This window comes from Hippopotamus amphibius, chromosome 15 (genome assembly GCF_030028045.1).
Source record: "Hippopotamus amphibius kiboko isolate mHipAmp2 chromosome 15, mHipAmp2.hap2, whole genome shotgun sequence".
NCBI classification, from domain to species: Eukaryota; Metazoa; Chordata; class Mammalia; order Artiodactyla; family Hippopotamidae; genus Hippopotamus; species Hippopotamus amphibius.
This window is the reverse complement of record NC_080200.1, coordinates 32626777-32646776: the sequence shown is the minus strand read 5'-3', so window position 1 is coordinate 32646776 and position 20000 is coordinate 32626777.

Sequence of the window (20000 nt, the reverse complement as noted above, 5' to 3'; positions counted from 1 at the left end):
ACAGGAGGGGAACACGGACCCTCCTTTCCTTCTCCCGTCTGAAAGCAGGAAGAAAATCTCTCACGGGAACAGGGTGGTGGAGGGGGCGGCCGGGAGGTGTAGAGATGAGGACTGACTGCTTTCCTGTCTTAAGAAATCACGAATCATCCAAGTGGGACCGCTCATAACACACAGAGGACAGAAGTGTGGACGAGATGAGGAGAATGTGTAAGGGAACGTCTTCCACAAGAACTCTTTTCCATAGGCCGACTTCAAGACTTTCCAACATCTCTAGGTTTAGGGGTGGACTGAGTGCCATGAAAGAATGGACATTCAGCAGCCTGTCTACATCATCTCCAAAGAAGGGAAAATGCTGAAACGTCCCTAGCTCCACAAGCCTAAGGGTCTCCCTGCTCCGGAGAGTTGGAGCATATGCGTGCTTCCATGCCTACACAGATCTTGCGCTTTAGGGAAACCACAAACTAGGCAGGAGCCTGGACTTCTACAAGGCAGTCCATGTTCACACGGGTCACTGTGGTTGGCTTCCTTACTTTCATTGGATTGGATTGGGGTGGGGTGGGGTGGGGTGGGGTGGGGTGGGGTGGGGGGCGGGGGGGGGCGGTGACAAATGTCCAAGGATGAGGCATCCTAAAGAAGGAACGTGTGTGGTCCAAGCTACCCGAGGTCGCCATCCTCATTGTAGGAAGAGGACCTCTTTGGGGAGTGTGGGGAGGGGGGAGGCAAGGTAGAAGGTATGCAGATAAGGTTTGGGGGAGGGAAAAAAAGACATTTCGGTCCTAAAGCTAGTCATTTCGAAATGGGAAACAAAGGACACAAGGGAAAAGCTAAAACTGGGCACAGGCGATTGGAAAAGGTTTCTGAGGAGAAGAATCTTCGGAAAGGAATGGGAACCGTGGTCAGGACTGCTTAAGATGAGGATGGATTCAAGGACACACATGAGTGTTCGTATCAACAGGAAACCAGTGCAAAACTAGAATTCAGTTTTCTGTCTCTCGGTGAAAAAGGCCAACTTTGGGCTCGGGCTTGGGTGTTTCTTCTATTGCTCTGCTCTCTCCGTCATGAGAGAGAAAGCTTTCCTTCCTTTTTCCGGAAGGAAGGAAGGAAGGAAGGAAGGAAGGAAGGAAGGCAGGCAGGCAGGCAGGCAGGCAGGCTTATGTCTTCTAAAAATCATCACTTCTTTTCTAGGTTACCTTTATCAGGTCTTGGGGGACTCACGTGGACTTAGTCCTCTTGATATTCAAAGAGCCAGGGTTGGCTCACAAGGAAAGAGGCGTCTCTCTTTGCCTAGCAAGTCTTTCCCTGGGATGTGGGTGACGTGGCTAAGGAGGCACTGTTCCCCAGTGACCTATCTAACTGTTTTACACTCGTTGGGGTATTTTGGACACATTTGCCCCCAAACCGAATGACACATGAAGTCTTTTGCACTTAGAATGCATGTTGAGAGAGGATCCAAGAGGAGAGGGCCTAGCTCAAGAATGTGTTCTCTCTCCTTCGAAAGCAGAGCCATGAAACGGAGTAGGCTTCCTGGAGAGGTTTCCTGACATGGGAAGCATTGTCGAAGAGGAAGGAACGTGAAGCCTTCTTTGGCTTGTGTCTATACACGGGTGTGTTCCAACTGCTCTGGAAATGATGGGATCCTTCTTCTCTGCCCTGGCATACAGGGTTTTCGGTCGTCCAATTGGAGGCTCACACGACAGGGACTGAGCCCAGTATCAAGGAGATATTCCACCCGAGTTTCATGCCGAGGCGGCAACAACAGCCTCTTGAAAGATGATGGGGGGTGGGGGGGGGGCCACACGTGGATCAATTCCATTCTGTCCATTCAACAGAGGGTCGGGGCTACAGCAGACCCCAGAGAGGGACAGCAGACCCCAGAGAGGGGCAGCAGCCCGGCCGGCCACTGGGTCTCCATGTCTCAGGCTTCCTGGGGAACCTCACCCCCCCCCCCAGGTCCCCGCCGCCCCCCGCATTCCGCCACCCACCTTGGTGCATTTCGAATGGCTCCAATTGTAAATAGATGCTGGTGGGAAGATTTCTACAGGTTACCTGCAATGGCTGACCTGTCATGCTTGTCACCCTGGGGGAAAACAATTCTCTTTGTCCCCAGAGGCGTCAGACCTCCTCTCTCAGGAACCCCTGAGCCCCGGCCACTGGACTTCACTCCACTGGCACGTAGTAAGGGTCATCCAAACGTTCCTGTGACGGTGAGTATGGTTTCCATGTGGGTTGAAGCCTTCCCTTGCTGCAAGCCTTCTGTCCTCACCATGGCATAGAGACGGTTAAAAAAAAATTGTGTTTGCCACTTTGGGTATACCTTCCACAGCCTGCAGTGATCAAGGCACCCACTTCGCTGGGCAAGTCCTATGAGCCTTCACAAAAGCTCTTGCAAACTTCTTGGGACCATCACTTTTCCAGTCACGCTCAATCATCAGGCAAGATTGACAGGGCCGATGGGAAAACTGGACTCCGAGAAGAACGAGTGACCTACGTGGGGCTGAATGAACTGAGGACTAGGATGATAGTGTGTGTATGACTACTTGTCTACAATAGGACTGATTGGGGAAGCCGCTGGGGGCGGGGGGGGGGGGGGCCAGGGTGCGGATACCTTAGGAGCTTGGGATGAACATATACACATTCCTATACGTAAAGTGGATAATCAACAAGCTCTTACGACTTGGCACAGGAAACTATACTCAATACTTTGTAATAACCTATAAGAGAAAAAAAATCTGAAACAGAATCTATATCTATCTATCTATCTACCTATCTTTCTATCTAAATCACTGTGCTGTACACCTGAAACTGCACGACATTATAAATGCTTCCATTATTTCAAACAGAAAAGAATCTCCTAACCTGAGTGAGAGAGAGAGAGAGAGAACAGGACGGATTGTGAAATCTTTTCTTTTCCAGCTACAAGGGAAAATGAAAACAAACAAAACCCAATTTATTTTAAAAGTTGGACATCCATTTGGTGACTTGTACCCTTGTCAGCAAAATGGAATCACTTCTCTTTTTCTCCCTACCTGCTCCGTCCAGAATTCAGAAACTCTCCGTGAGGCTCCTTATTTCTTTGGCAAGAGAGTCACTTGCACGCGTTCCTTAGAGGCCCACGTTACGTTTCCATAAAACGGGAATACACACTTGTGGATATGAGATTCTGGTGCTATTCATTTTCCTTAGGGTGTTGCTTTTCACCTGAAAACCGGACTGGATCCTGAAGTCTTTCAAGTTGCCCCCAATATCTGGCTACAACTCTCTCCATGAATGTTTCCCACTTTCGCCCACCCTTTTGACTTGGCATCACTGACAACGAAAACGGCCCTTTGCCTGAAGCCCTACAGACCGAAGCTGGAGGACTTGGTGAAAACTTTAGAGACATGGCCACCACAGCTCCTGTGGAAACCATCCTGGTGCCTGTTTCTGTGAGAGCCACTCTGAAAGTCGAACCAAACACCCGACATCATCACAGCCATTTCAAACTGCTAAAGTTGCTTCCACCCTAACATCTACAAATCTTCTTCACTGACACCGCCCCCCACACGCTCCCCCCCCCCCCCACTGGTTTATAATCGGCTCCAGTGATGGACCTTTGTCTTCCTTTGGTTTCCATACAAGTGCCTCTTAGGAAATAACCTGATTGCTTGCACCACAGGCCTAGTTTTTGGGAGCCCATCAACATCACTGCCTCCTGAGAGGAGATATGATAACTGTTTCACAGAACCGACCTGTTCTCAGAACTCAGAAACAGTTTCCATGAAATGGAGGCCTCTACTAACCTATTTTCTCCCTTTCCCTCCCTCCCCGCCTCCCTCCCTCCCTCCATCTCCCTCTCCCTCTCTCACACACACACACACACACACACACACACACACACACACACACACACACACACACACACACAGTCACCAGGTCAGCTTTCAATATGTTCAGAGTAGGCCGCCCCAAAATGTGTCTCCTTGAATTCAAGTCGCTTAAGAACTGGACAGCACAAGACCGGACATTCTGGCCCTCCTTTCTGTCCTCCCACAGCAGAGCACGATCTCAAGTTAAGACGTTTGCTTCCACGCATGTCCGTGATTCTCAAATGGTTTAGTGGGGTTTCCTGGGTTAGGAAAAAGAGGGGACTCCTATTTGCCTGAGACAAGGAGAAGTTCTCACACAACCTTCACCCATCCCTCCCTCCCTCCCTCCCTCCCTCCCTCCCTCCCTCCCTGCAGTTTGGAGGGGGCAGCCTAAGGGTGGGGAAATTGGGGAAGGAAAAAAAAAAGCCGTTCGATAAAGGGGAGCTCGAGGCAAAGTCAAAGGCTCCCGATCTGACCGGAGAGCATTCTGCATTTGAATGAAGCGATTGAACAAGGCCCTGCGGAATGAAGCGTCCGGACTTCCCCTCCCCCTCTCCCGGCAACTATCAGCCCTGGCGACTTGGGAAGGAGCGAGCGGTGGAGAAGCGGGCGGGGGCGGGGGCGGGGGCGGGGGCGGGGGCGGGACCAACAGACAATAGCCGCTGCCTGCCTGCCTGCCTGCCGGGCTGAGGCCTGAGGGCTGCGGGCCACGCTGGTTTCTGCAACTCAATCCCTTCCAGGAAGCACCTGTGATGACTGCTTGGCAGGGAATGGTCAAAGCTGAACTCTCTTGGCCTATTTCTGAAAAAGGCCTGAGTCTCAGCTACGACAGATTTTCTGGATTTCTTGGCCCATGCGCAGACCCGCACCCTCCCATCCTGTCAGATCCTTTGTACCCACACCTCCCCTGGGAGAGTTCGTTGGCCTCGTCTGGAACATGAACAAGCAAAACCAAACATAGTGTGACATGATGTATTGGTCTTTATTGAAAAGAAACGTGCTCCTCTCGCACACCTGAGGGCAGGAAGCAAAGGCACGTTCTCAGCAGGACGGGGGACAGGGAACCCGAACCCAGGCCGGTCAGCAGTGGCCCCCTGCCCCCCACCGCCCCGCCCTCCCCATCCCCGTCTCTCCCAGGCCCACGTGGGGCCTCCCTTCCCTGCCTCTCTCTGTGCCCCTCGTCTCCAGCTCCCCCAGCCCAGCTTCCGCACCCCCCCCCCCCCGGCCCCGGGAAGGGGAGGCATGTCTGTCCCAGCTCCAGTTCTGATATTTCACTTGTGAAACTTCCCTAGGCCCAGGTGCCAGCTTGCCGTCCTGCTGCTTCATGTCCGTCTCTATCAGCCATGCCCAAAGGGCACGGGAAATTATGGACAGCAAATAGCACACCTAGACGGTGTGTGCGTGGGGGGGGGGGGTGTCCCTTCTCCAGGAAGCAGTGAGGGAACAAAAGGAGGCCTGGGGGAAGGAGTCCTGGGTGCCTATCATCGCGCCCCCGCCCCCCCACCGCCCCGCAGAGCACCATTCATTTCCATCTCCGCATCTGAAGGACACATAGTCCTGGTTGAAGCAACTTGATGAGGATTCCCCTCCTAACGACGTGACAGAACCTATGAAGAACTGCACTCCTTGAATCCATAAATGCTAACGGGATCCAAGGAGTTTTCCATCAATGGCAGAAAAAGAAATGGTCCTGAACATAATAACTGCCAAGTATTCCTCTAGACGGAGGCATCATTCACTTTTTCTTAACTTTTTTTCTTTTCATGTTTTACAATAAACTGTATATATTTAGAGTGTACAATTTGGTACCCCAATCTTCCAATTCATTCCCCCCCAACCCTCCCCGCTTTCCCCACTTGGTGTCCATATGTTTGTGCTCTACATCTGTGTCTCTCTTTCTGCCTTGCACACCAGTTGATGTGTACCATTTTTCTGCAGTCCACATATATGTGTGAATATACAATATTTGTTTTTCTCTTTCTGACTCACTCTCATTCACTTGTTAACAACAGTAACGATGACGACGACCACGACGACGACGACAAGGACAAGGATAAGGACCGGAAAAACAACAACAGAGAGAGCACTGGGCGAGTTTTCCACTTCTTAAAGGAAGGAGGCCGTGTTCCCAGGCAGGTTGGCTCAGCTGCACAGTTCCCTCCGGTGACTATTCCTGGGGGCACCGTCGAGGTGATGCACGAAACACACAGGAGGAGGCCTTCTTGAATGTCCTGCCCAGGAAATGGGGACATGATTCCAGCAGTGGCGATGGCTGCCCTTCTCTTTAGGGTGACACACGGGCCTGATGGCACCGGGCAAACCCTCCCCTCCCTCCCTCCCTCCCTCCCTCCCTCCCACCTACCTTCCTTCCTTCCTTCCTTCCTTCCTTCCTTCCTTCCTTCCTTCCTTCCTTCTTGAGGCTCTTGGCCTCCCCACTGAAAGGAAGAGCCCAGGGCCCAGCAGCAAAGACCTTCTGCTGATCCTTGCCAGGGGGCTCTCATTTTACACACTTGAATAGGATCAGTAGACACCGTCATCTCATGAGAAGCAGAAAATATCATCTAAAAGCCTACTTTCCTGGTGTCTCAGCGTCCAGGGCTCCTCCTTCTCAGGGATCTTGTGCTCTGTAGGGATAATTCACATGCTGGGGGAGTAGGTTCCCAATAGCATCTTATGAAATGGATTACAGGATGTCTTCCTTTGAAAAAGATAAAGATTATTTGGGAAAGTTATTCATATGAAGCACATGGATGATATCCTCTCTGATCTATATATTAGAGTTGACCGTTGAACAACCAACATGGGGGATTAGGGGGGCCGACCCCACACACACCATTGAGAACCCATGCATAACTTCACAGTCCAAGCTCTGTATCGGGGCTTCCACCTCTGGGTACTCAGCAACCAGAGATCCTGCAGTGCCATAGTGCACAGCTATGGAAAACATCCCCTTATGAGTCACACACACACACACACACACACACACACACACACACACACACACGCGCGCGCGCGCGCGCGCGCGCACGTGCTCGAGCGCAGACATCTCAACTTTGTTACCCAAACGTTAGTGGTGTTCGAATAATCTTAGAAGTGATGACTGCTGTCTGATGAAATCAATGGATCCATCAATCAATCTATGACACTACACTTTGTATTTCCTAGTCTCAAAATTATTTGGAATTTGGCTCCTTAGAAGTTTAGCTTGGTCCTTCAAGGACAGTGTCAGTTGGAGAGAAAATAACATTTCTTCAAATCATGGAAGTGAAATAGTCCTGGACGCTTATGTGAAACATTAACATAATTTTTCTTCTTTATTTTATAAGATAACTGGAATTAGGAAGAAAATCTCCTCGTGAAAAACCAGGTGCTACCTTTCCTTGACTGATGATCGAAGAGGAGAAAGCATTTTCTGGGCCCATGCAACTTGAGAGAAGTTCTAACTTTTCTGGAAAAGAAAGATTCCCACCCTCCCCTTGCTCGGCCATGCTAGAAACCTTTGACGTGTCCCCTTGTTTGGCCTCACTGTGTGTCGTCCGTGGGCACGGGAACACACTTGCGTTCCGTAACAGGAGAGCCTATGGAGAAAAGATCTCTGCCCACTTTCATGGGATCTGCATTGCTGGCTAGGTAAACCTAAGACATCAAAAGAAGTGCCTTGGAACACATGCTCCTTCCACACTGGTCACCTCATAGGATTCCTAAATGACTCTGGTTCAGCACTCACTCGACTTGGCTGTGTTTCTGTGCTTCCTGACCTAAAGGATCTATCTGGATATGCCACCCGATAGAAGCTGAAATAAATTCACTTTGGACGTGTGTGAATGCCGTTCATACAGAGAGTGGGGACTGCAGGGAGCTCTTGTGGATAAAGAAAAATGGGGGAACACATGTAGGCGACAGCACATAAAGTATAGAAAGATACGCGAAGGTTTCCTTCGTTCGCGGGTTGGGAAGGGGGAACGACAGAACATTCCCTGCTTCTACTCTACGCACGCAGGCAGGCAGGCAGGCAGGCAGGCAGGCAGGCAGGCACCGGAGTGGGGTGGGGTGGGGGGAGCTGGCTCCTTACCCCACCCACCAGGGACGCGTGCGCGTTTAAAGAGACCAGGAGGAACGTGGTGGCGGTGGCGATGAGGAAGGAGGACCACGTTCAAGGTGTGGATTTGCGGTGAGGGCTACGTGAGGTGACTAAGAACTCGGTGCAGTGAGCGGCCCATACAAGGACAGAAGCGATGGTCCCCTAATGCTTGCAGGGCCTGGCCAGGAGCATGAACGGGCGCCCGTGTCCCCAGGTTGGCATCATGACACTAGTTCATCCCTGTGAAACAGGATGTGTTTTCTGTGTTCTCCTGTCTTGACAAACACACGTCTTTACCTGTGTCTCCGTACAACGACGGTCTCTGCGTGACAGTCGGCAGAACATCCCCAGGGACAATTATCACAGAGACCTGAGGTTCTGCTTGGCTGGCAATGCTTGTGTGAATACTGCAGTGAGATACAGACAGACAGACAGACAGACAGACAGACAGACAGACAGACACACACACACACACACACACACACACACCCCTACGTATAATTATGTGTATTTAATACGATATCTGTATTGATTTTCTGTCTCAGATGACGAATGATGCTGTCAGCCTCATGATTTTCACACAGGGTTTCTGTGTGTGTCCTACTGTCGGGACAACATAGCCGGTCTGTGTCATGGAAGCAGAGACACCGTGGGAGTCACAGGAATGAAGACCTCGTTCTAGGAACTGGACCTTCCAGAGGCCTGGGAGCAGCTGGGCAGGGCAGGGCTGGGCTGGGCTGCGGAGGAGGGGAGGGGAGGGAAGGCTGTGGCTCTCAGTCCTCTGAGTGCCCGGTGGCAGTGGCGGAGGTGGCAGTGCCGATGGAGCTGTCAGCGCCCACAGGGAAAGGTAGCCACCGATGTGCGGGGCCACAGGGGAGACATGGAGAGACTCGGGGGAAGGCACAGCTGTCCCTCGGTGGATCTGCGGCCAGGCAGCCAGGAGTGGCCTGGGCCACTGTCGTCCAGGGGGCACCAGCTGGGAACACTAGCCAGACGCAGGGCGGCGGGGGTGGGTGGGTGTGTGTGTGTGTGTGTGTGTATGTGTGGATGGACAGCCTTCCACCCTGCACCTCTGTGCCCACCTGTCACCGTGTGGGATGGCGACAGCCTGCAGAGAGCCTTGGCTGTGGCTTCACTTCCAATGCCTACATCCCATCCAGCGTTCTCTTCGCACCAGCCCTACCCTGGGGTCGCACGGGGAGGGGGAGACTCAGAAAGGCGGTTCCCAGGCTGCCCCCGCATGGAAGTCACATGAGCCTCCGGACATGGCCGTGCCACGTCAAACACGCGTCTGGAGGTAGGTCAGACTTTACATTGTGTTACGGTTTGTTTTCTTGGGAGAAGTTGTGTCTCTTAGGCCAGGAGCAACTGGAATTGTCGGTCAAAGTCCTCAGGCAGCCCTTTGACTTGGAGGCCGAGCACAAGTTTGACACGGTATGTTTCCGGTGACATGGAATTGCAGATGGCCCACGAAGCATGCTCTCGGCAATACTGCCAAGCCTGTGGTCTCACAGGGGACGGTCTCCTCGACCGAGATGTCACCATCTCGGGAGTCCGCACCTGGAGCGACACGGTGACCTCAGGACGGGCGCCCTGTCTGTGCGCCCCATCCGGATGCGCGTGGACGGGAATGGAGCAGCTCTGGGAACGGTGGACGATGCCAGCTCTTGTTCTTCTGCTCTGCTGCCTGCCGTGCACGGCTGTGGAGAGGGACGCGCCGCTGTGGAGAGGGATGAGCCGAGTCCAGTGTCTCTGAACCCACCCCAGGCAAAGAGGAGCAGGACAGTGGGTGTGGGCCCTCCCTCGTGTGTGGCCAGGATCCTGTGCGGGGGGAGAGTCCCTGGCCCTCCCGCTGAGAGGAAGGTGCGAGAGGTGGATCGGCGGCGGCGTCTTTCCTCGGGGCCCCAGAGCTTCTGCGGCTCCGATCTCCCCTCTTCACAGTTCTAGTTGGCGCCCGCCCCAGCACAAACCTACCTGAGAGCTTCCCTGGTATCCGGAAGCGATGGCTTTGTGTTTTGAGGACGCAAGGGGAGAAAGAGCTGAGCAAAGCTTTTCCCTGGAACCTGAGTGTCTATGGGTGTGTCTGGCCCATCACCAGCGAGCGTGCTGAGTGCCACTTCCTGAGGGCAGGTGCTCTTTAAGGAAAGTATGGCTTCGTATCTTTGTGACACGCAGGCCCTTCTAGAATGTGGAGCGAGTTTCTCAAGAATCCCAGCAGAATCCCAGGTGCTGTGGAGGCTAGGGCCTCAAAGGTCCGGCTCCATCCCCTCTCTCCATCCTGGCCTGGCCTGGCCTGGCTGGGCCCCTAAGGACCCTGCTGGCCTCTAGAGTGGCCCCTGCTTCTCGGTTGGTTTCCACGCTGCTGCTCACAGAGCCATCTTCTCCAAAGGCAGCCGACCGCCGTATTCCTTCCGTGGAGGCCTGGCACGGCTCTCCTCGGCTTGGATGATAGCATGAGAGGACTGACAAGCTGGGTCCTTCCTCCAGGGCTGACCTTTTACAAACTCCGCCTTGAAGAGGGGTAAAGTCAGCATGTCATTCTCACGTGTAAGATGGGACCCGAGGGGCCCGTTCCTAGCTCTACCACTTGGGAGAGTGGGGGACTCTTCCGTCAAGGAAACGGAGAGCTCATACTTGATGGTGCGGTTGTCAGAAGCCTTTTTCTAAGCCTCCCCTGGCCCCACCGTGTCAGAAAGACGTGTCCCTCCACCTGCCGGGGACTTGATGAAGGAGAGTCACTCTGGTAGAAGTACCCGAAGCTCGAGGACTTCACTGCCGTCTCCCTTTCTCTGGCACGGGCCCGCCCCTGGAGGAGCCCTGTCTTCACCTGGCCGTGACGGCACCGCTCAGGGGAGCTGGAGACAGGACCCCAATGAGGGCAGGTGGATGGGAGCCTGTTCAAAATGACCTACACACCCAATCTGCCGTAGACATGGTCCACAGATCGTGGACGTGCCTGTGCCCCCGAAGACATCCGTGTGGCCCCGGGCATCCGGCAGCCATCTTCTCCATGTTCTCCTGACCTGTGCTCTCGCTCTTTTCTCCGGAGCACTCGCCTGATGATTCGTGGGGGCATGAAACCCCAGCTGGCAGGAGCCAAATGATCTTCCCAACACAAGGGAAAAGAAGAGGTGGGGTCCCGCATCCATCCAATGTTTCTGTGCCTAAGAATGAGTTTCTAAGAAATCTCATCCTCCTTTAGCTCCCTTAACACCCCCCCCACCCCGGCGCCCGCCAGCCCGGGCCATAGTATAGTTACTTTCCCAGATTTCCTCCCTCTCCTCAGCAGAACCGAAGAGATTGTAGGTGTTGCCACTTCTCTGAGTCTTTCTTTGCTTTCTTAGGAGGGCTGCCCCATGTCACGTAAAACTTGGAAGACATACATGCGTGAGCATCTCTCCTTGTGATTCTAACCCAGGGAAGAGCATTTAAAACTCGAAAGGAGGCAAACTAGGGTTCAGGCACCCAGAGTTGAGCTGGGTGGCCACTGGGAAGAGAGTTCCAGACCCCTTCCTGTTTGGGGGAGGGGGAAATCTCCCCCTCTGCCCCTCTTGAGTCCTCGTGGCTGGACTCATCCTAACATGGACTCAAGGCGGATAGAGGAAGCGGGAGCGGGAACACGTGTTCGTTTGTTGTTGTTGTTGTTGTTTTACCTTCTAGCCGTGAGAAGTGGCTGAGGCGGGCAGCTTTTCGACTGTGTAGACCAAGGGACAGTACATGTGTGAGACAGGGATCAGACCGAGAGACTTAGCTTTCGGGTGCGCCCTGAGGGAAGGAAGAATCTAAACAGAGTTTGGGCTTGGGGGGGGTCCCTGAAAGAAGTCACAGTGTCTGTCTCCCTAGGCTTCTCGGCCCCAATGAATTCCCTACTTTGGGGATCGGAGCGTCCTCCTAACTCCAGGTGCAGATGCAGGGAGTGCGCCTTTCACCCGCGAGAGAGATGGATGTCTCGCTTTCAGGGAGACACAAAGAAGAGCCCGAGGGTCCCTCTTGTGTTGGCCGCCTGCTTGAGGTCACCGTCACGCCAAATGATCACTGTGCCACGGAGGTGCATTTTGGCGTGGCCTATCCTGGGCTCCACAGCCACCTCCCTGAGAACGGGTATGGTCAGAACCGTAGGAAGCTCAAGGGCGCCGCCAGCCGGTTTCAAAAACGTATCTGTCAGCACCTGCTGGCTGCAACCGCGAGGTTTGCAAGTGCCCTCCGCATAATTCTCCCCCTCCCCCGCAACGACGTCATCACTTCCAATCCTGGCGAACAATGTATGGAACCTTTGCTGGGGTTTTCGTTTGTTTCTCTTTTGTGGGGTTTCTCTCTCTCTCTCTCTCTCTCTCTCTCTCTCTCTGTCTCTCTGTCTCTGTCTCTGTCTCTGTCTCTGTCTCTGTCTCTGTCTCTGTCTCTGTCTCTCTCTGTCTCTCTCTCTCTGTCACACGCGCTCTGATGTTCGGGGCCTAATGGGAGAAATGAAATCAAGCGAGGGGTTTTGCCCTCAGGTTGCCTTGGTCTCGGGTTGACTTGTGTGCGCTGAGAAAGACGGCCTTTACTGAAGGCCCTGCGCAGACTTTTTGACACCCCCGATCCATGGAATCCTGAAGCTGTGGAACCTAGAAATCTTTCGGTCTCCTTTTGATTTGGAAATCTTCTCCTTGACAGAAAGAAGCCCATTTAAAAGAGAAAAAGAAAAAGTGGAACTGCATGAGCAGATCGGTTTTTAGATCTCAGCCGGGCGGCTGCCCGGTTCTCTGGGGAGAACTGTCTTCATCTTGCAAATCTGTACACACAGCCCACAGTGGCCTGGGATGGAGGCCAGTGGACTGGATTGGGCAGAACCTGAGACCAGAGGAAAGAGAAAAAAAATAAGAAAAATGGTGGTGGTGGTTGGGGGGAGGGGGAAGAGGTCTGCTTTGAAAAATAGGAACTGCTGGCAGGGCTCCCTCACCCCCACCCCCCCACCCCAAAGTAGGACTGTGTATCCAGGCGTAGAAATGATACTGCGCCAAGAAGGCAAGCGCTGTTGAGACTGCTGTTCCTATGATGTTACAAACCGAAAGCGATGCTTTCTGGTCGAGGCTCTCCATGACAATCTGCTAAGCAAATCACACGTTGGCTGTTTTGGACGTTCTCTGCAGTTTTCATTGGGAGTGAGGAAGAGCCGTTTGTACATGTTTTGATACAATGTTTTGAATGCTGTGGGACCATGGTATGTTTCCGCCGTGGATGAACAAGGTTGCCTTTTCCAGCTTCCGCTTGCATGGTCATTTCCTGGTCCTGACGACCCCCCCCGCCCCAAGTGAGGGAGGCCTGTGTGTCTTTGTGTCCATTTAGAAGGGTTGGTGCTTGATGCCAGCATGATATCCAAATCTTGATTTTGGACTTACCAAACTACTGTTGGGAGTTTGTTTCTTGTCTTAATCTCCCTTAACTCTTGCAGTCACCTGAGTGTCCACTCTTGATTTCGCGTCTCTCTCTGCCTCTGTCTCTGTCTCTCTCGCTCTTTCCTTTTGTTGATTTCTTCAAGGCAAGCCATCTTTTTCCTCCTCCTCCTCCTCCTCCTCCTCCTCCTCCTCCTCCTCCTCCTCCTCCTCCTCCTCCTCCTCCCCCCCCTCCTCCTCCTCCCCCACCACCCTCCTCTTCCTCTTGCTCCTTTCTCTGCCCCCCTCCCCCCTCCCTCCCTCCTCCCCCCGCCCTTTTAAAATGGAAGTCTAACAGACTGACAAGAGTATATTGGTTTTCAGGTGTATACCCTAGCGAGTGGCTATGTTTACACATGGCCCAGGGATCTCCGTGATAAGTCTCGTTACTGTCTGTCACCATTCGATGTCATGACAGTAGGATGGACTCTATTCCGCCTGCTGTACATGACATCCTGCGAGTGAGTTGTTTATTTCATAACTAGAAGTGGGCACCGCTTCCTCTCCCTCACCTATTGCACTCGTCTCCCTCTTCCCCCCTCCCTCCCTCCTCTGGCCACCCCCCATTTGTTCCTTTTAGGTGTCGAGGAACCTGTTTGCGGTTCCTTCTTTGTGTTCATGTGTGTGTATTGCTGTGTACGTTCTTCACAGACATGATAGTCTCGCGACCTGAGGTATCTTGTGTAGCGCAATACCCTCTGGGTCTCTCCATGTTTCCGCGGATGGCAAGACCTCATTCCCTGGTAGGGTTGAGTCATAAACGCGCGCGCGCCTGTGTGTGACTAGGTAGAGACGTATGCACACAGAGAGCGCTATCGGTATGTCCCTAACTATGGCTACATAGGGATAGGTGTGGATACACATACACGTGTATGTATGTGTCACCCTCACCCCCTCGGTGGGCACGTAGTGGAGTTGCTGGGTCACGTGGTAGTTGTTGGTGCAGTGCTTTCAGGGACTTCTGTGCTGTTTTCCGTAGTGTCATCTGTTGTCGGGGAGCCATTCTGTCAGGCGCCAGGTGATATCTCTGAGTCCTCCAGCATGACATGGTGGTGGTCTCTCTCAGCGTGAAAAATAGGTGTCCCGTCAGGAGCCACTTTCCTCTGCCGTTTGGAACTTGCTGTCGCGATTCCAGATCCTGGGCCTGGCCGTGTATGCTTGTGCAGAGAAATGCCAGCGCTTTCTATCATACCCTCCATTTAAAAAAAAAATGGTTCTGTATTTGATGGGCTGCGTTGGGTCTTTTTTTGCTGTGCGCGGGCTTTCTTTCCGTTGCGGTGAGTGGGGGCTCCCCTTCGTTGTGGTGCGCAGGCTCCTCATTGCCAGTGGCTTCTCTTGGTGCGGAGCACGGGCTCCAGGCACGGGGGCTTCAGGAGTTGCGGCACATGGGCTCAGTCGTTGTGCCTCACGGGCTTCGTTGCTCCGCGGCATGTGGGACCTTCCTGGAGCAGGGATCGAACCCGTGTCCCCTGCAGTGGCGGGCGGATTCTTAAGCAGTGCGCCAGCTAGGCAGCCCCAGTTGTTTCTTGTATTTCAGGGAAAGGTTTCCTTTGGCTTTTGGTTTTGTCCCCGCCCCCACCCCCCAAGAAAGGTACTGTTGGTTGCTTTGTTGACAGTGGAAAACTGTGTTGCGGTTGCTGTTGGAGTGGTGGGGGTCGTCGTCCTTGTTGCTTTGTTTCCTTTGTGGGCGTTGTTTTCTGTTGGTTTTTTCTGGCTTTGTTTCCTTGTGGATGAAAATGCCTGGTCTTGGTCTGCTCTGTTCAGGCCTCCTGCCCACTTTCCCCATCGGGTTGCTTGTTCTGGGGGGGCTGCGTTGCATGAGGCCTTGCCCTGTTTTGGACAGGAACCTCTTATGGGACATGCTTGAGGTTTTCAGATGCGTGTGTGTGTGTACGTGTACACGTGTGTGTGTCTGTACGTGTACACGTGTGCATACACGTACATGTGTGTGTGCCTTTACGTACTCCTTGAAGGGCCACAGCAGTCCCAGAGCTTGACTTTGACTTTTTGGTAGTTTGGCTTGGTTTGATTTTGGTGGGACGACAGGTCACTGTGAACCTTTACTGTAAATCTCTCTCTCACACGCAGCGCGCGCGCGCGCGCGCGCACACACACACGCACGCACGCACGCACGCACGCACGCACACTCACCACGTTGCATTGTGTAGATGTCCTGGAACGCGGTTTCTTTAGTGGATGGCTGTTGACTCGCTGCTCCCCGCCCCCCTGCCCCCGCCCGCCGGTGACTGTGGTCAGTCCATTTTGAAATCCACGTTCTGACCTCAAGGGCATGTTCCCCACCCACGCACCCATGTGTTCTCTTTGGACTTTGTCGCGGTCTGTGCGGAAATAGATGTTTGTTTCCATTTGTGTGGGGCCAGAGTGTATGTTTACTTTCGTTTCTAGCTTCCGGGCTCTGCGTATCAGCTTTCCAAAGCCCTTCCCCGTGCCAGAAGGGATGAGTTCCTGCGTCGTTCTCTGAGCGCTTGCCTGGTTTCGTTTCGCTGGTCCCCGCCTTCCCTCCCTCCCTCCCTCCCTCCCTCCCTCCCTCCCTCTCACCCTCCGGGGAGCTGGGGATCTCGCTTGTGGCACTGTGGGCGTCTCCGTGGAATTCCCCGCGCCCCCCCCCCCCCATGGCCTGGAATCGCGTCCCCTTCCAGGCAGCCTCCCGGCGGCATCTTGCCAGCTACCCCCGCCCCCGTGTGCTGCCGGGGATCGGGACGCGCCGTGTCGTGTCGTGTCGTGTCGTGTCGGGCCGGGAGCTAGCTCCGAGGCGGACCCCTCGGGGCCGCGCGGGACGCCCGCCCCGCTCCGGGAGGAGCTCGGGCGTTTGGGCGGCCCGGCGCTCCGGCGTCCTCGGTGGCCGGCCGGCGACCGGGATCCGGCCCGGGGACGTTCGAGCCGGTTGTCGGGCGCCACCTGGCGGCCGCTTTTATATTGTCCCTTCCCTCCGGAGCTCCGGGGGCTGTGACTCAGCCGCCGGGCCCGAAGCAGAGTTCCGGGAGGCGGGCGACGCTGGTGCTGGCAGCCCCGGTGGCGCCGAGGCGTAGGCGCCTCCTGCTGTCGCCTGAGATTGGGCCTGCAGATCTATGGGGCTGTGACTGCCGCCGCGCTCCCGAGCCGGGGCTGAGGGGCCGCCTGGCCGGGTCGACCAGCATGCGCCCGTGCCCCTCCGGCCGCGGGAACCCATGTCGGGTCGTGCCGCCGCGGTGGGAGAGGAGAGGGTCTGCCGCGCCCGGAGCGCCTGGGACTTGGTGGCCCGGCCTTCTCCTGGGCCGCCCTTGGGAGCGTTCGTTCCCCGACCCCCCCCACCTCCCTTTCCCGGTGCCCCCCGCGTCCCGCTCCGGAGGTGGGGACCGGCTCGGGCCGAGCGTTGAGGCCGGTGGAGGCCGCCACGGGCTCGGTGGTGGACGCGCGTGCGTCCCGGTCGTCAGATGCTTTCGGGCCGATGGTTTTCCGAGCCGGACTCCAGAGGTGAGGACCGGCCTGGGCCGCCAGCGGTGACCCAGAGAGGCTGGCCCGGGCCTGGGTGCGTTGCCCCGTGGGCTCCGGGCGTCTCCCTGGAGAAATGGGTTCAAGTCCCGATGGGTCCGGAGACGTGGACGGACCGGCCCCTGCTCGCGCAGGTGGCCGGCGAGGGTGCACCCGGCCTGTCAGCGTGCCCGCGTGGGTCCCGGTCGTCGGACGCGACTTTGTCTCCCCCCTCCGCTCTCCACCCCGAGTCCGGGCCGGGAGGTGGGGACTGGCGCGAGCCATACTGGGTGGCCCGGGGAGGGGCTCCCGGGCCCGGGCGTGGTCCCTCATGGGGCCCGCTCATCGGAGGCGGCTCGGAGGGGTGCTGTGTTTCTTTCTTGGAACCAAGTCCTGGCCCGGAGACTCGGATGGACCGGTGCCTGCCCGCGTGGGGGGACCGGGGAGGGCGTCCCCAGCCCGCTCCCTCTCCCCCGTGTCCCCGGCCCACTCTGCCACCCCTCCATCCCCGGGTCGACCAGGTGGCCCCGGGCGCTCCGGGGCAAGTGTGGATGGGGAAGTGTTGGGGGCAGGTGGCCGGACCGAGGTTCCGGGGGCCCCCGTGAACCTCGTGGGTGGGCCCCGCTGTCGGGCGCGATGATTTCTTCCGCCGGAAATGGGGCCTTTTTGCCACCAGATAGGTGCTGACACGGTGTTCTTCTGCGTCTGTCGCCGATAGACGCTGGGGCTCCGGACGCGGGCAGGACTCCGGGCTGGGGGCGGCTGTCTGACGCCCGGCTCGGTCCTTGCCGCTTGAGCTGCCCGCTTGGGCCTGCGCGCCGGCTCTTGCGTGCGCGTCCGGCTGCCCCGACCCGCGGTGCCGCCTCCGGCCTCTGGCTGAGCCCGAGGGCGGCGGGGCCAGGTGGCGTCGGGTGCTCGACCCTGTGCGCTGCCCCCGCTGCAGGCACCCGGTGGTGAGTGGCCGGCACGACCCCACCCCACAGGCTCTGTGCCCCGTGTCAGGCGTTCTCGTTCTGGGGTGGCTGGCTGCTCTTTGCCCGAGACGAAGGGGCGCCGGCGAGGCGGAAGCGGGCCTCCGTGTGATGGGTCTTCGCCGTGCCTCCCCTGCGGGCCTCCCCCGCCGTGGCTTTAGGCTGGGTGGGTCAACCGATTGATGTGGTGGTGCCACGCTCCGCTGGGCTGGGCCTAAGCCGTGCCAGACGAGGGACGGACGTTCCTGGGGGACGGGACCGCTCTTCTCGTTCTGTCCGCGGGCTCCTCGCCTCTCTTCCGCCCCGCCTGCCGGGGTGTGCGGAAGGCAGGGGTGCGGCCTCCGGCCCCGAACCCGCGGTCTCCCGCCCCCGCCTCCCAGCGTGGGCGGGGACCGGGGTCCTCGGACGCAGCAGACGCTCTCGCTGTGCCTCTTTGGCGTACGCCTCGCGAGCGGCCCTCCCCGCGGCGGGGAGGGCCGCCCCGCCGCCACGCTGCGCGCCCCCCGTCGGTGTGCGAGCGTGCCGCGCCTGGCCCTCCGTGGTGCTCCTGGAGCGCTCCAGGTCGCCCCTCAGGTGCCCGAGGCCGAGCGGTGGTGTTGTTCCCCTTTCCCAGCGTGTCCCTCGGGTCTCCGCCACCGTGGCGGGTGCCGTGAGCGGCTCTCTCTTGGGGGGGTCGAGACGGTAAGGGAGGTGCGCCCGCCTGTTCCCCCCGGCGGTGGGGCCAGGGGCCGCCTCGTTGTGCTGGTCCTCAGCGGCGTGCCGTGGGGGCCTGAGCTTGGCCGAGCGCACGCCCCGTGTGGTCCCCACTACGTGGGGGGCTGCGCGCGGGCGTGGGAGCGATCGTGGGGGCCGGGGCCTGTGAGAGAGGGGGCTGTGTCACGCATCTTGGGCGTGCTCCCCCTCGAGGGCCCGAGGGGCGAGCCCGAGGGCAGCAAGCCTTACCGAGGTCGTGCCCCGGCCCTGGCCGCGAACGCTCCCGTGGGCCGTGTGCTTACCCATACCGCAGACCCCCTCCCCTCCAGGCGACTGGAGGAGGTGTAGGCGGCTCACGGAAGCGCCTCTGCGGGCCCGAAGGAGAGGCGCTGAGTGGGGGATGACGCGCCCTCGGTGAGAAAGCCTTCTCTAGCGATCCGAGAGGGAGCCTTGGGGTACCGAACCCCCCAGCTGCCGCCCCTCCCAAGTGTGCAGTGGCCACCGTGGCGACTGCCAGAGCACGTGGGTAGACCCCCTCGCCTCCGCGGGAGGGGTGCGCCGGTCCCGCGGTGGGGCCGAGCGCCGCTCTTTGCCTACCGTGGCCCGCGCCTCCCCCCTCCGAGTCGGGGGAGGGTCCCGCCGGGCCGAGCCGAGCCGGTGTCCGAGGCGCGGGGTGGCGTGTGTGCGTGCGGGGTCGCCTCCGTTGGCGAGCCCGGAGGGGGGGGCCCCCCGGTCCCGGCTCCCCAGTCCCGCAGCCACGGGGAGCCCTGCCGCGCCTGCCCTTGCCTCGAGCCGCAGCCGGCGGCGGTGTGTGGCCCTAGGTCGGGCCGCCTGGCTCGGGAGCGTTTCCCCAGGACGTGTGAGCCCTTGGGGTCGGCTGAGGTGGTGATGGATGTGTGGAGGCGACGCAGATGGATGCGCGAAGGGGTGGACGGGTTCCTCCGCTGCACGCGGGGGGAACCGTCGCATGCTAGGCCCCGGCGGCGGGGCCGGGTCGTGGGGAGGCCCTCGAGGGTGGCGGGCGCCGGCCGGCGTCCCAGGCGTTGGCGGGACCGCCCCCTGGTGTGGGGCGGTGGGGCCCCGCGCTGGTTTTCCTGGTGGCCCGGCTGTGCCCCGGCCCTTTGTCTCCCCCTGGGTGGCGCCCCCGGCCCTGCTCCGTGGCCCTGGCCGTGCGTGTGAGCCGCCCCCTCCCCGTCGCCGCCGGTCTGCCCTCGCCCCTGCCCCCCACCCCTTCCCCCGCCCGGGATCGAGCCTGGCCCTGCCCCGTGAGGGTGCCGCCCCCGGCCGCCACGGCCGGCGGCGTCCCCTGGTGGAGTGCTTGTCGGTTCCCGACGGGGAAGAAGAGGTGGGCGGTGTGGGGGCGCGCCGGTGCGCGTGCGGGAGAGTGTTGTCGCGGGCCGGCCGCGGCTCTCCGGGGTCGGCGGTGGCGGCCGCGAGCCCCTGCGAGGAGGTCCCACGGGGGCCCGAGGAGGCCAGGCGCCGTCGTGCGTGCTGCGGGACCGCCCCTGTGCTGGAGGGCCTCTGGCGG